Source organism: Macaca mulatta, chromosome 18 (assembly GCF_049350105.2).
Source record: "Macaca mulatta isolate MMU2019108-1 chromosome 18, T2T-MMU8v2.0, whole genome shotgun sequence".
Classification (NCBI taxonomy): Eukaryota; Metazoa; Chordata; class Mammalia; order Primates; family Cercopithecidae; genus Macaca; species Macaca mulatta.
This window is the reverse complement of record NC_133423.1, coordinates 15,747,420-15,760,469: the sequence shown is the minus strand read 5'-3', so window position 1 is coordinate 15,760,469 and position 13,050 is coordinate 15,747,420.

Here is a 13,050-nt window from a genome sequence, read left to right as displayed (position 1 = left end):
AAATCTCACTGCCAGACCATTTTATGTCATCTATATAACGCAAGTTACAAATCTATGTATCTTTAAGTTATAGTATTGGTTTTCTAACATATTCTCTATTTATTTCCCTGAGATTTAATGTCTTTCATATTTTTCCTTTATTCTTGGGAAATTAACTTAGATTCCATTCAACTGCTTATAACATTAACACATTCCAGGCACAAATGTGAAATATAATACATATTTATTCAATGAAGAAGTTATCATTTATGAATAAAGTGAAATTTAGGAATCTGGTAGTTCTGCTTAAAGAAAGAAGGTTGGTGTATGTACTTATTTTGGAGGAAAATAATAAGTAATTTAGAAGAAATCCAAATTTATTAAGAAATTCTGGGGCATATAATGTTGGAGATACATGCACTAAAATAGTAAAATCTTTTGCAAATTATTCATTTGTACATAAAATATAAGTATTACTTTTTATTTATGAAATTGAAACTAAGTTCTCAAATGATATATTCCCAAATTGTTTGCCAAATAACAAGTTTATAAAACCGTTTTCTTGTTGTTTATTTATTTATTTATTTATTTTTTGAGATGGAGTCTCCCTGTATCGCCCAGGCTGGAGTGCAGTGACGTGATCTTGGCTCACTGCAACCTCTGCCTCCCGGGTTCAAGCGATTCTTCTGCCTCAGCTTCCCGATTAGCTGGGACAACAGGCATGTGCCACCACACCCGGCTAATTTTTGTACTTTTTGTAGAGACGGGGTTTCACCATATTTACCAGGCTGGTCTTAAACTTCTGAGCTCGTGATCCACCCTCCTCGGCCTCCCAAAGGCCTGGAATTAAAGGCAGGAGCCACCACGCCCGGCATAAAACCGTTTTAAAGCCCGTCATTTAAATGACTCTTAAGGTATCTCAGAGGTAGTTGACATTGAATATAGCAAGGAAATATTTAATGCAAATGTAACTATCAAGTTATCAATTTTTTGTTATTATTCAAACCATATCTTGTGTTTGTTCAAGCTGCCTGCTTTTATAGCATACAAAGAGGTCAAACGTCAATATTGTTCACAGGTTCTGGAACATTAAATTACTTACCAATGAAATATCCTTCATTATCAAAGAAGAAGAAAAAGGAGAAGGAGGAAAAGACATTTTACTCTTGCAATGCTTTCACATATTATTCTTTTTGTAGTACCAACCTGAGTAAAATAAAAATATATTGGTTATTACTTGTCCTCAAGAATAACTTAAATTCTGATAGAAGAGAAATGCATACATGAGTGGATAGAGGTGACACATGAATTTGGGAGGCAAATCTCCTGTTTTGTACCAGAATAAAATATCTGCAACTTTCTTTCTCATTTGGGCTAATATGAATAAAAATACTTTTAGACATCCTAGAAAATTTTGAAATGATGCCATGATTAGGGAGAGCCAGTGCATTGAGGAACATGTCAGAACTAAGTCCAACGTGAAGGGGTCAACCTAAAAACAAACCAAAAACAATAATAATAAAGTGTACAGTAGGTGACAGAAATGTTTCTTAATTTTATTTAGGATTGGTTAGTGACTTTAATAGTAGAGACATACTCAGGGAAAGGCAATAAAGGTACATTTGTGTGTCCATGGTCTTGAAGTTTGAAAGACGGAGACACTAGCAGCATTAAGGAGAGACAAAAATGTCACTCTTCTTCAAAAGCAACTTGTTCTAAAGATTGTACCATGGAATGGCCCTAAAAATGTACTTACCAAAAATGAAAATGGATCTGTGGTCAAATAAGTTTGTGAAACATTATTACACATTGTAAAATGGCTCATATCATGTAACTTATCTACCACCAGCCTCATAAGGTAATACAGTAAAGAAACGTAAAAAAAATATATTTCCGTAACTTTGTACAAACTCTTTAAAACACAAAATATTTTTTTCTTTTTCCTTCAAAAATATGAATGAGTGATTATTAATATTCCATCTTGGTTGAGTTTCCCTAAAAAGACTCTGAAGAAGGATACAAATGTATGCATTCTATTTAAGAGTTGATCCTACATCAGTAGGGGAGGGAAGGAAGTAGCACAGGGAAAGAAAGATAGTTCAGAAAGCTGCATTATCAAGGAAATAACCGCTGTGGACAATGGTAGCTCAATTTTACTGGTGGACTTGGACAGACAGTGCTGAGCATGTCTCAGAGTTATTTCAGTGATTTCATGCAAGGGAAAGAAAACTAGGGGACTTTATTTGCATACTAATATCTCTTCTCTCCTTTTGGGAGGATTAACAGAGCAACATGTCTGGAAGAGGATGGAACATGTTCCTGTGATGAGACAAAATTGGTAGCTGTTTCCAATAAGCAGAATTCAGCACACGGAGCATCCGGGTGTAGCATCTACATCATCATTCGCTCTACCCATCCTCTGTTCCATGGAACATATTATGGGAAAGATCCTCTCAGTTCATTTGATATGATCAACCAATATGTTTGATAGTAGGGAAAACTAATATAGGATTTTTATTTTATCTTGGAAGCAAAGTATGTCCTTTTACATGTTTCTTGCACATTTTTCTCAAAACATCATCTTTTCTATTACAAGAAGAAAATTATTTGAACAATGTCAGTCTAAAACTTAGACATGTGATCATTGTGTTTTCTAGTCATCATTTCACTCATGTATTCATTTCTCAAATATGTGTAGCATAACAATTTTTTTTAATTTTGTTGATGACATAGGGAAACTGGAAGAACTTAAAGACAGCTAAACAGGAGGGCTTATGATATTTACAAGTATCAAATAATGAACTAGAACCTTGAAAATAAACAACTAGATTATTTTTGATCATCACATTTTTGTTTACCATTTGTATAAAGAATCACTGTATTAATTCTGAAATTTGAGTAGATATCATGTTAAGCCCATTTTAAATATTACCCACTTGAGAAAGTTCTCCCTGTCTGTGGACTCAGATAGGCTTAATATCTCACCCGTTTGCATGAATACATTGCCTTTTCGATACTTCAAGCCCATTATTATAGGTTTTAGTAATTTACCTATTTAAATTCTATCACCCCTGTATAACTCTGAGCTCTTAGAGAGTTGCCATTTTATCTTATTTGGCTGTATATTCCCAATATTATCACAGACTATTATGTATATTTTTCTTTAAGAATCCCACAATTTAATGACAACTAGAAAAAACAGGTATACAAGGGTATATAAGTAGAAAATATAGTGCTTCAAGATCAAGGAAAGGTGAACAGTATCCACACAAATTAAAATAACAATAATGGCCAGTTTCCTGTTCTATTTTAGTGCCCAATCATGTGAACGGTTATTAGAAATATGATTGTGAAGTTTTAGAACAGTGGTAGTATCAATCATTTAGGTTTTAAAAACAGAATGATAAAAAAGCAGGTCCAAAAATGGAAATCATCTTTTAAAAATGTCACAAGCCACAGTTTTACAATAGGAGCTGTTTGGTTCCTTAGGTAAACATAAGACAAAAGAAAATAGACTTGCATTCTTATAGTTGTATCTAGTTAATAGAACATATCACTAGATAAAATGCTTTTGACAGTCACTGCAATGCTCTGTCTATAAATCAATACTTTTCCTTAATTTTGTAATTTCCTATTTTATTCTCCATAAGCAAATAAATATGTGACTTTGCAGCATCACATATTTTCTCTTTTGAATGCTCCTGGCTATCAAAGTTCATTATGTAGCTGACCAAAAATATTTTGTCACCTGAGCATTCCCTTCCCACTTGAATAATTTCAAGTGGGAAAATATTGCTATGATTTCAGCAGTTAGTCTGTATAGAAACTGAAAATCTTAATATAATGCATCTGGCCAGAAAAATTATCTAAGAAAATGGCGAAAAATAATAATAGGTTAAAAATAAATCTCAGGCCTTGACTAGATGTCATTTGAAAGGCTGAAGAGGTCCATATAATTGGTCAAATAATAAACTTTGAAACTTTTAAAAATATTATATATATTTTGAATATAACTTACTTGAATAAAGCTAATAGTTATGTTTGTATTGAAATAGTAGGAATCCATATTAAAAATATTTTGAGAGCTTTTAAGTTTATTCCAAAATTGAGGACTGTTGCATGTAATTGAGGAATAAAATTATTTAAAAGTTTTCCACTTGGCTATTTTTTAATGTATTTGAAGTAAACGAACACTTATCCAAGCATTCCACCATAAAGCCTCCTCTGAATGTCACAGACACAGACGGAGCCCTATTTTTTGTCATCTTTTTTTGGAGCTTTTGGACAGACTTTTTACAGGCCCCTTAGTTCGATTGTATTATAACTGTTTTTGCCTATATATTTTACACACTTATTAAGACCAGCTAGTGAAAAGCAATGGTATATTTTAATCTTTTTTAACCCCCAAATCTTTCGTTAGCTATCTAACTAATTAATCTATCTTCTGGTAGCATTCCTAATGCCAGTTCCATTAATGAGCATTAAAGAGAAAACATATATATCCTTTTTTAAAAAACATTCCTTCCAAATTTTGAAAGCCCCTGTCATATTTGCCCTAAAACTTTAGTTTTATAGTAAAAAACTTTATTTTTAATCTAAATAAGTTTTTAATTTCCCAGTATTACATTTATTATTTACTTATACAGTGAAACAATGAAGTAATAGGGCAAATATAACTTGTGAAATATCAAGAAATACATGCATATCCTAAGCATGGTCTAGCTAACAGAAAAAGAGTCATATTTTCTCTTCTTTTTTTTTTTTTTTTTTTTTTTTTGAGACGGAGTCTCGCTCTGTCGCGTGGGCTGGAGTGCAGTGGCCGGATCTCAGCTCACTGCAAGCTCCGCCTCCCGGGTTCACGCCATTCTCCTGCCTCAGCCTCCCGAGTAGCTGAGACTACAGGCGCCGCCACCTCGCCCGGCTAGTTTTTTGTATTTTTTAGTAGAGACGGGGTTTCACCGTGTTAGCCAGGGTGGCCTCGGTCTCCTGACCTCGTGATCCGCCCGTCTCAGCCTCCCAAAGTGCTGGGATTACAGGCTTGAGCCACCGCGCCCGGCCTCTTCTTCTTGTTGTAGACAATCTAATTCTAATTACAGCCTAAGTTTATATAAAGTCTTTTGATGGCCATTTCAAGTTTAACTCATAGTAATCTTACTTTCATTTTAGGCAAGTTTTGGACAAACATTTTCTCACATATGCTCAATTGACAGCATGTCTTCATGTACCCTTAAACCTCACACATTTCTCCTATCCAAAATGCATTTCTGCCTTGTTTTATGGTTAGATATTAAAACCCAATATTATGAACTAACATTAATCACCATTTAATTTATATTGTGTTTTGAATCAATGTTCTGGCACATACACACAAATAATACGGTGTGACTACACACATTCTACACATGCATATTAATCTTGTTACATAAAATACTTGCTGTTAGTATCAAATAATAATAGTCACAAAAATTACATGCATGTTTTCCATTTTTCATTCCAACCATTCATTTAGTTGATAAATCAGTTTATAAACATATATTGGGGCAAATATTACTAAAATATAGAAACACATATTTCTAAAAATGACATAGAAATGCATTTGCCACATATTCCTAAAAAAGATAATTCCTAGTTCACATAAATTTTATTAATTCACTTCAAATATTGTTAAGAGCATTAAGAAATATACTCAATCATTAATCCACTTATTAAAATATGTGCTTGATATTTCTTTGTGTTGCTTAAATCTACATTAGGAACGAAAACAAATACTTAGCCTAAGCTTGAACATTCCATGTATGGTGATATGATTATCTGCTGATCATAAGGTCTGCTAATAACTCCACTTGAACTTGTAGGGAGCATGAATTTCTTTTCTAAGTCATTCAGAAGCCATCTAGCTGTTAACGTTATTCTAGAATCTACTCTTTTGCAGGTGTCATGTTTATTGCTAGTGCAGTGAAATGATTTCCTTTGCCCTTTTTAACTTCTATATCCTGTAAGTTTGTGTTTGTTACCTATACACTCATAGATGCTCAGGAAAGAAAGGCATGTTTTGGTGGCCATAGAGTTCTTAAATTTTTGGAATCTATAATAGTCATATGTGTGTATGTAGACTGGCCTTGATCCCTTTGGTGTTTCAAAAAAGCCTGACTAGGCTCTTTGGTATCTCAAGTAAAACACCTAGATACCATGTAGTACTTACATTTTATTTACTATATAGAGAAAACATATCGTTTTCACCTTCCCAACCTTTACACATATTCACTGGCTGTTTTACCACTTGAAAGTGTGGAATCCAGTTTCTTTCACAGAAGTTATTCAAATGGAATGATCTAGAAAATCAATTAAGCACATATATGGCTATCAGAAGACATATGTCTGAGACTGCTTATTTCCATCTTGTGTATACACTGCAATTTTGTTACTTTATACCAGGAGGCAAACAGTGGTCAGTTTGATTGTTCATAGTTATGATTAACTGGTAATATAGATTAGCGTATTTTATTTCTCATTTTGTTTTCCAGATATCAAATGACTTTAATATCATCACTCTAAATGGTTTAATTAGTAGAAACAATAGTCTTATTTTCCATGTTATATAAATTTTCAGAAAAAAGAAAACAGATTAAATGTCAGAGCTAAAAAAATTTGAGTGATCACATAGTCCAGTCATTTCTGAGAGAAAACTTCAAGTGAATAAGGCACTGTCTAACGTCAAACATCTAGGACTCTGTAACTGTCAAGTCAATGTTCTGATACAACTAACAACTCTCAAAGTTGGGCAAAGATTGCATCCTGTGTAGGACTCAGGTTGGAATGAAAATTGAAAGTTACTGAATACTCAGCTCTCCTTTACAGGAGATAAACAGTAAACAGTGAGAATTTGACAAGTGCTCTGCTCTTTTAGATGCTCAAATTCCTTTATTTAAATCCAAAATTCTATAGCTATTACATGGCTAAAAATTACTTTATTTAAAATACTGCCATGTGTTCTATTATATTATTTGTTTTCTAATATATTTTGCTAGGTCTAGAAAAAGCATTCTAGAATAAATGCAGATATTGGCTATAAGCTAGTATTTACATTTCTCTAACCCTTCCCTAACCACTAACTCTGCACTAAACCCTAAGCTTTATATTTAATGTACTCATGGTCACTTCCATCTCTATGTCCTACAATCACCTCAAATTCAACATATCCAAAATTAAAGTGACTTCCTCCCCTGAAAATTGGTTGCTTTCCCAGAATGTTGGGGTGATCAGGCCCAACACCTTTATTAACAGACAAAGCTGTACTATCATCAATCCTATTACTACTTAAGACAGAAAATTTTTCATTATCATTATACACCTTGTAAAATGTCGCTTACTCTTGACTTTACTTCTTTTTATCTCTGCTCCTTACATATTGTCCCTGCTACTTTCTTTGTTCTGATTCTCAAATTTTTCACTGAGACTATTGGAAAAATTCTTAATTGTCACCTTGTCTCTGTCCTGGAATGCTTCAATTCATTCTTCACATCTTAATACAAATGTTTTGTCTAAAACACAAGTCATATTAAGGAGTTCTAGTCCCTGAAATTTTTTTTTTGAATTTTCAGAGATTTTATTCAAAAGGCAACATCTTCATAAGTGAATAAGCCTTTGATCTTAGCTACCTGTATAGTCGCTTCAACTTCCCTCCACATCCTAAATCTCCATCACATATTCTAGGCAAAAACAAACAAACAAACAAGCAAACAAAAAGCACTGTAATATATGAGATCCCCAAAAAGTTTCCTCTCAGAAGCCTATTTCCCCCTGAGTATTTTGTCTTTCTCTTAGTGTCTCTTTATTCTGCATATGTTTCTTTTGGTCTACTATTCCATTTTCAGAGTTAAGCATTGCATCAAAAGAACATTTTACATATTTCTAGTATGTATTAATGTCTAGTATGTATAAGTATCTCTATACATTTCTACATTTCCCTGTTATCTTCTTTAGACTAGTATTATTTTATAATATATATTTATACCTATTTATGTGTGTTCATGTCTGTATATGTCTGTATGTACATATGTTTTTAGTTTATTTTTATAGGCTGCTAACTCTTGATTATTTATAGGAATGAAGAAATTATTTGTTTAAAAGTAAATTCAGTCACAGGAATGCATTCATATTTGAAAATTTGAAGTTTGTGTTCAGCGCTAATTTCTGTAAGCTCAGCCTACCTTGTCCATGTTTGAATGGACAAAAACACTTACATATGTTACACTGTGTTGGAGGTAGGGAATAGAATGTAGTTACCAGAGGCTGCAAAGGGTAGTGGGGAGTGGAGGATAAAAGGGGTTGGTAAATGAGTAGAACAATAAAGTTACACAGAAAGAATAAGTTCTAGTGTTTAGTAGCACAATAAGAAGACTGTAGTTAACAATAATTTACTGTATATTTAAAAATACTAGAAGAGTACATTTGGAATGTTCCCAACACAAATAAATGATTAATGAGGTGATAGCCGTACCAGTTACCCAGGTTTGATCATTACACACTTTATGCCTGTATCAAAATGACTGATGTACCTCATAAATATGCACAACTATTATATATCCATAAAAATTAAAAATTGAAATATATATTCATAAAAAAATTGTGTACCATTTCGAGACATCAGAAAAAGAAGCATCATATAAGTAAATTGGAAACTGAAACTCTTCACTCAAAGTTAACCAATACTTTTTCGCCATGTCCTTTTTTTGGCCCTCATGCAATTTATTTCCTGTATCTTTTTTTAATGGAGTTAGGGAAGGATTAACATTTTGCTGTAATACTTTCTCTTTTTTCCCCCTTGGTGAGTAATTAAAAGTTGCCTGTAGCCATGGCAGCTTGTGTTCAAAATCACTTTCACTGATAAAAAAATTGTCATACAGGACCTGTTACTAATTTAGAGACCTCCAAGCAATACTTCCACATGACCATAACTTGATTGCTAGGGTCAGTATATAACATTAACCCCTAAGGATTAGTGCTGGAATAAGATCTGAGCATGGTATTAGAAAAAGAATACAACACTTCGCTCTACATCTGACATCAATCTCAAGTTTTTAGCCATTTGTGATTTTCAGATGCTCGAGGGCACGTTTTTAAGAGAGGAACCCTTATAATAAATGACAATCACCAATACTTAATGGTTATTGCACTTGACTTGCTATTTATGTTCCCAGTTGTTTCCATTGTGTGCATTATTTCTATGCTGTACATAAAACAAAACAAAACAAGCCCATGCATGACTCTAGCTGAAAAGAGTCATGCATGCACTTAGACATCCAGACCTAAGACATACACTTAGACATCCAGACCTACCCCCATTGGTTTTTTTTTTTTTTTTTAATGTAATGAGGACTGTATTCTAAAGAAAATATCATTTGGTACATCCAAACATGGACAAGGTAGGCTGAGCCTACCTTAATTGGCGCTGAACAAAAATTTCACATTTCCAAATACAAATGCATTCCTATGACTGCATGTATTTTTAAAGGAAAAATAAATTTTGGATTTTGTATTCCTTTATTCCTATAAACAATGAAGGGTTAACAGCCTGTAAAAAATAAACTAAGACATAAAACGTATGTACATACAAACTCACATATGTAGACATGAACACACATAAATACGTATAAATATATTATAAAATAATACTAGCCTAGTGAAGATAACATGGAAATGTATGAATGTGTATAGAGAGTAAAATTATATAAACCTATCAATCCAAAATTGCTGCAAATCTTTGGGTCAAAAGGTTTTTTTAACTCTTCTTTTTCCTTTGTTTATGTTGATCTTTTCTTTGAATTATAGGCACAATAAATCCATGATACAAAATATATACATATTTTCATATTATATTCATGTTCATTTTAATATATTATTAAAGATTATTTAAATTATCATTTAAACTTGTATTATTCTACATGATAAGTATAATTTATTAAGTACAGACTGAATGTTTTTATTTTACAAATAATACTTATGATCATTTTATATATAAATTCATGTAGGTAAATTTCTCCAGATGAGAATTTATATGAAAATGATTATACAGTATTTTATCTAAAACAGGTCTTAGCCATAGAATTACTGGTTCAATGCACTTACAATTTTCATGATTCTTCAGACATATTAAAATGGTATATCTCCAAACAGTGTGCCTATATCACACTTGTTTCCTTTTATTTTAGAGTGTCTTTAGGATGACACTTTCAGGCGCTTTGAGCAAAATCCTGATTTTGCTTAGTTTCTTTTTTCATCCTTGCCTATGTAAGTGTAAAACATTGATTGTTTATTATGATACAATGAGCTTTTTTTTTTTTTTTTGCTTATAGAGGAGAGCATGTTTGAAATGTTGGCAAACTATTTGCACTGCGCATTTTGTAAACATCTTTACTCATATACTTTTAACCTATTGCCTTTTTAATGTTTTCTGAGTTTTAAACTCTATTCAGAAATAAGAAAGATTTAACTCGTGGGTTTTTTTTCCAGTTCAAAGTAGATGTATAGCTGTGTTCAAGTACCTTTCTTTTTACAAAATGGAGTTGAATGTATTTTTAGCAAATGTTAACATTTGTAATGTTAAGTAATGAAATGACATTTGTGAAACAGAATTTGTGGAAAAGTTTAAACGGTGAAGTGAATGGACAGATATTACCAAGTGATGAAAATTGAAACATCTACTATTTTATTTTCATTATGGGAAACACTTGTGCTAGTCTTGGTCCATGCAGTTTGAGTGAAGTGAATCCTCACCATTACATTCCCAGAAGGAAATATAATCTGGGTATGAATAATCTATTTCCCATATGTACTTCGTAAGATTCTGTATACCTGAGTCAGCATAGAGGTAAGCAGGTACAAGATGAAGTTCTAGAAAATTAATTTTAAAGACATTGGTGGAACTCTTCTACCTAATGATGCCTGATATGGCTTGACTGTGTCCCCACCAAAATCTCATTTTGAATTGTGGTTCCCATAATTCCCAAGTGTCATAGGAGGTACCCAGTGGGAAGTGATTGGATAATCAGGGTGGTTCCCCCATGCTTTTCTTGCAATAGTGAATTATCATGAGATATGATGGTTTTATAAACATTTGACATTTTCCCTGCTGGCATTCATTCTCCTGCTGCTCTATAAAGAGGTGCATTCCATCATCATTGTGAGTTTCCTGAGGCTGTCCCAGCCATGCAGAACTGTGAATCAATTAAACCTATTTTCTTTATAAATTACCCAGTCTTGGTTGTTTCTTCATAGCAGCAAGAGAACAGACTAATACAGTACATTGATATCAAGATTGGGGCACTGCTGCAAGGATATCTAAAAATGTGGAAGTGACTTTGGAACTGGGTAACAGGCAGATATTGAAAAATTTGGAGAGCTCAGAAGAAGACAGAAAAATATCAGGAAGTTTGAAACTTCCTAGAGACTAGTTGAATGGCATTGAGCAAAATGCTGACAGTGATATGGAAAATAAAGCCCAGGCTGAGATAGTCTCAGATGGAGATGAGGAACTTGTTGGGAACTGGACCAAAGGTCACTCTTGCTATGCTTTAGTAAAGAGACTGGTGGCATTTTACCCCTGCCCTAGAGATCTGTAGAACTTTGAACTTGTGAGAGATGATTACAGTATTTGGCAGAAGAAATTTCTAAGTGGAAAAAGGTTCAGGACGAAGTAGAGCATAATAGTTTGGAAAATGTATAGCCTGATGATGTGACAGAAAAAAAAAATCTGGGAGAAAATCAAGTCAGCTGCAGAAATTTGCATAAGTAATGAGGAGATGAATGTTAATCACCAAGACAATGGAGAAAATGTCTCAAAGGCATGTCAGAAACCTTCATGGCAGCGCCTTCCATTATAGGCCGGGAGGCTTAGGAGGAAGAAATGGTTTTATGGGCTGGGCCTAGGGCCCTGCTTCTCTGCGCAGCCTCAGGACATGGTGTCCTGTGTTCCAGTTGCTTCAATTCCAGCCATGGCTAAACAGAGACAAGGCATGGCTTAGGTCATTGTTTCAGAGGGTGGAAGCCCAAATCCTTGGTGACTTCCATGTCATGTTGAGCATATGGGTTCACAAAAGTCAAGAATCGAGGTTTGGGAACCTCTGTCTAGATTTTCAGAAGATGGATGGAAACATCTGGATGTCCAGGCAGAAGTTTGCTGCAGTAGTGGAGCCCTCATGGAGAACTTCTGCTAGGGCAGTGCAGAAGGGAAATTTGGGGTGGGAGCCCCCACACCGAGTCTCCACTAGCATACACTGATGCTGTGAGAAGAGGGCCACTGTCCTCCAGACCACAGAATTTTAAATCCACCAACAGGTTTCACTGCCTGCCTGGAAAGGCTGTAGACTCTCAACACTAGCCCAGGAATGCAGCCAGGAGAGGGGCTGTACCCTGAAAAGCCACAGGGGTGGAGGTGCCCAAGACCCACTTCTTGTATCAGGTTTAGCTAAACCTGAATGAGAGTCATGGTGTCAAAGGAGATCATTTTGGAGCTTTATGATTTGACTGCCTTGCTGGATTTCAGACTTGCTTGGGGCCTGTAGCCCCTTCATTTTGGCCAGTGTATCCCATTTGGGATGGGTGTATTTACCCAATGTCTGTACTTCCATTGTATCTAGGAAGTAACTAACTTGCTTTGGATTTTACAGGCACATAGGCAGAAGAGACATTCCTCATCTCAAATGAGACTTTGGACTTGGACTTTTGTGTTAATGCTGGAATAAGCTAAGACTTTGAGGGACTGTTGGAAAGGCATGATTGTGTATCAAAATGTGAGTACATGAGATTTACGAGAGGCCAGGGGCAGAATGATAGGGTTGACTATGTCCCCACCCAAGTATAATCCTGAATTGTAGTTCCAATAATCCCCAGGTCCCAGGAGGGACTTGGTTGGAAATGATTGGATCATGAGAGTGGTTTACCCCATGCTGTTCTCAGGATAGTGAGTGATATCTCATGAGATCTGATGACTTTATAATGTTCTGGCATTTCCACTGCTGGCACTCATTGTGTCTCCTGCTGCCCTGTGAAGGGGTGCCTTCTGCTATGATT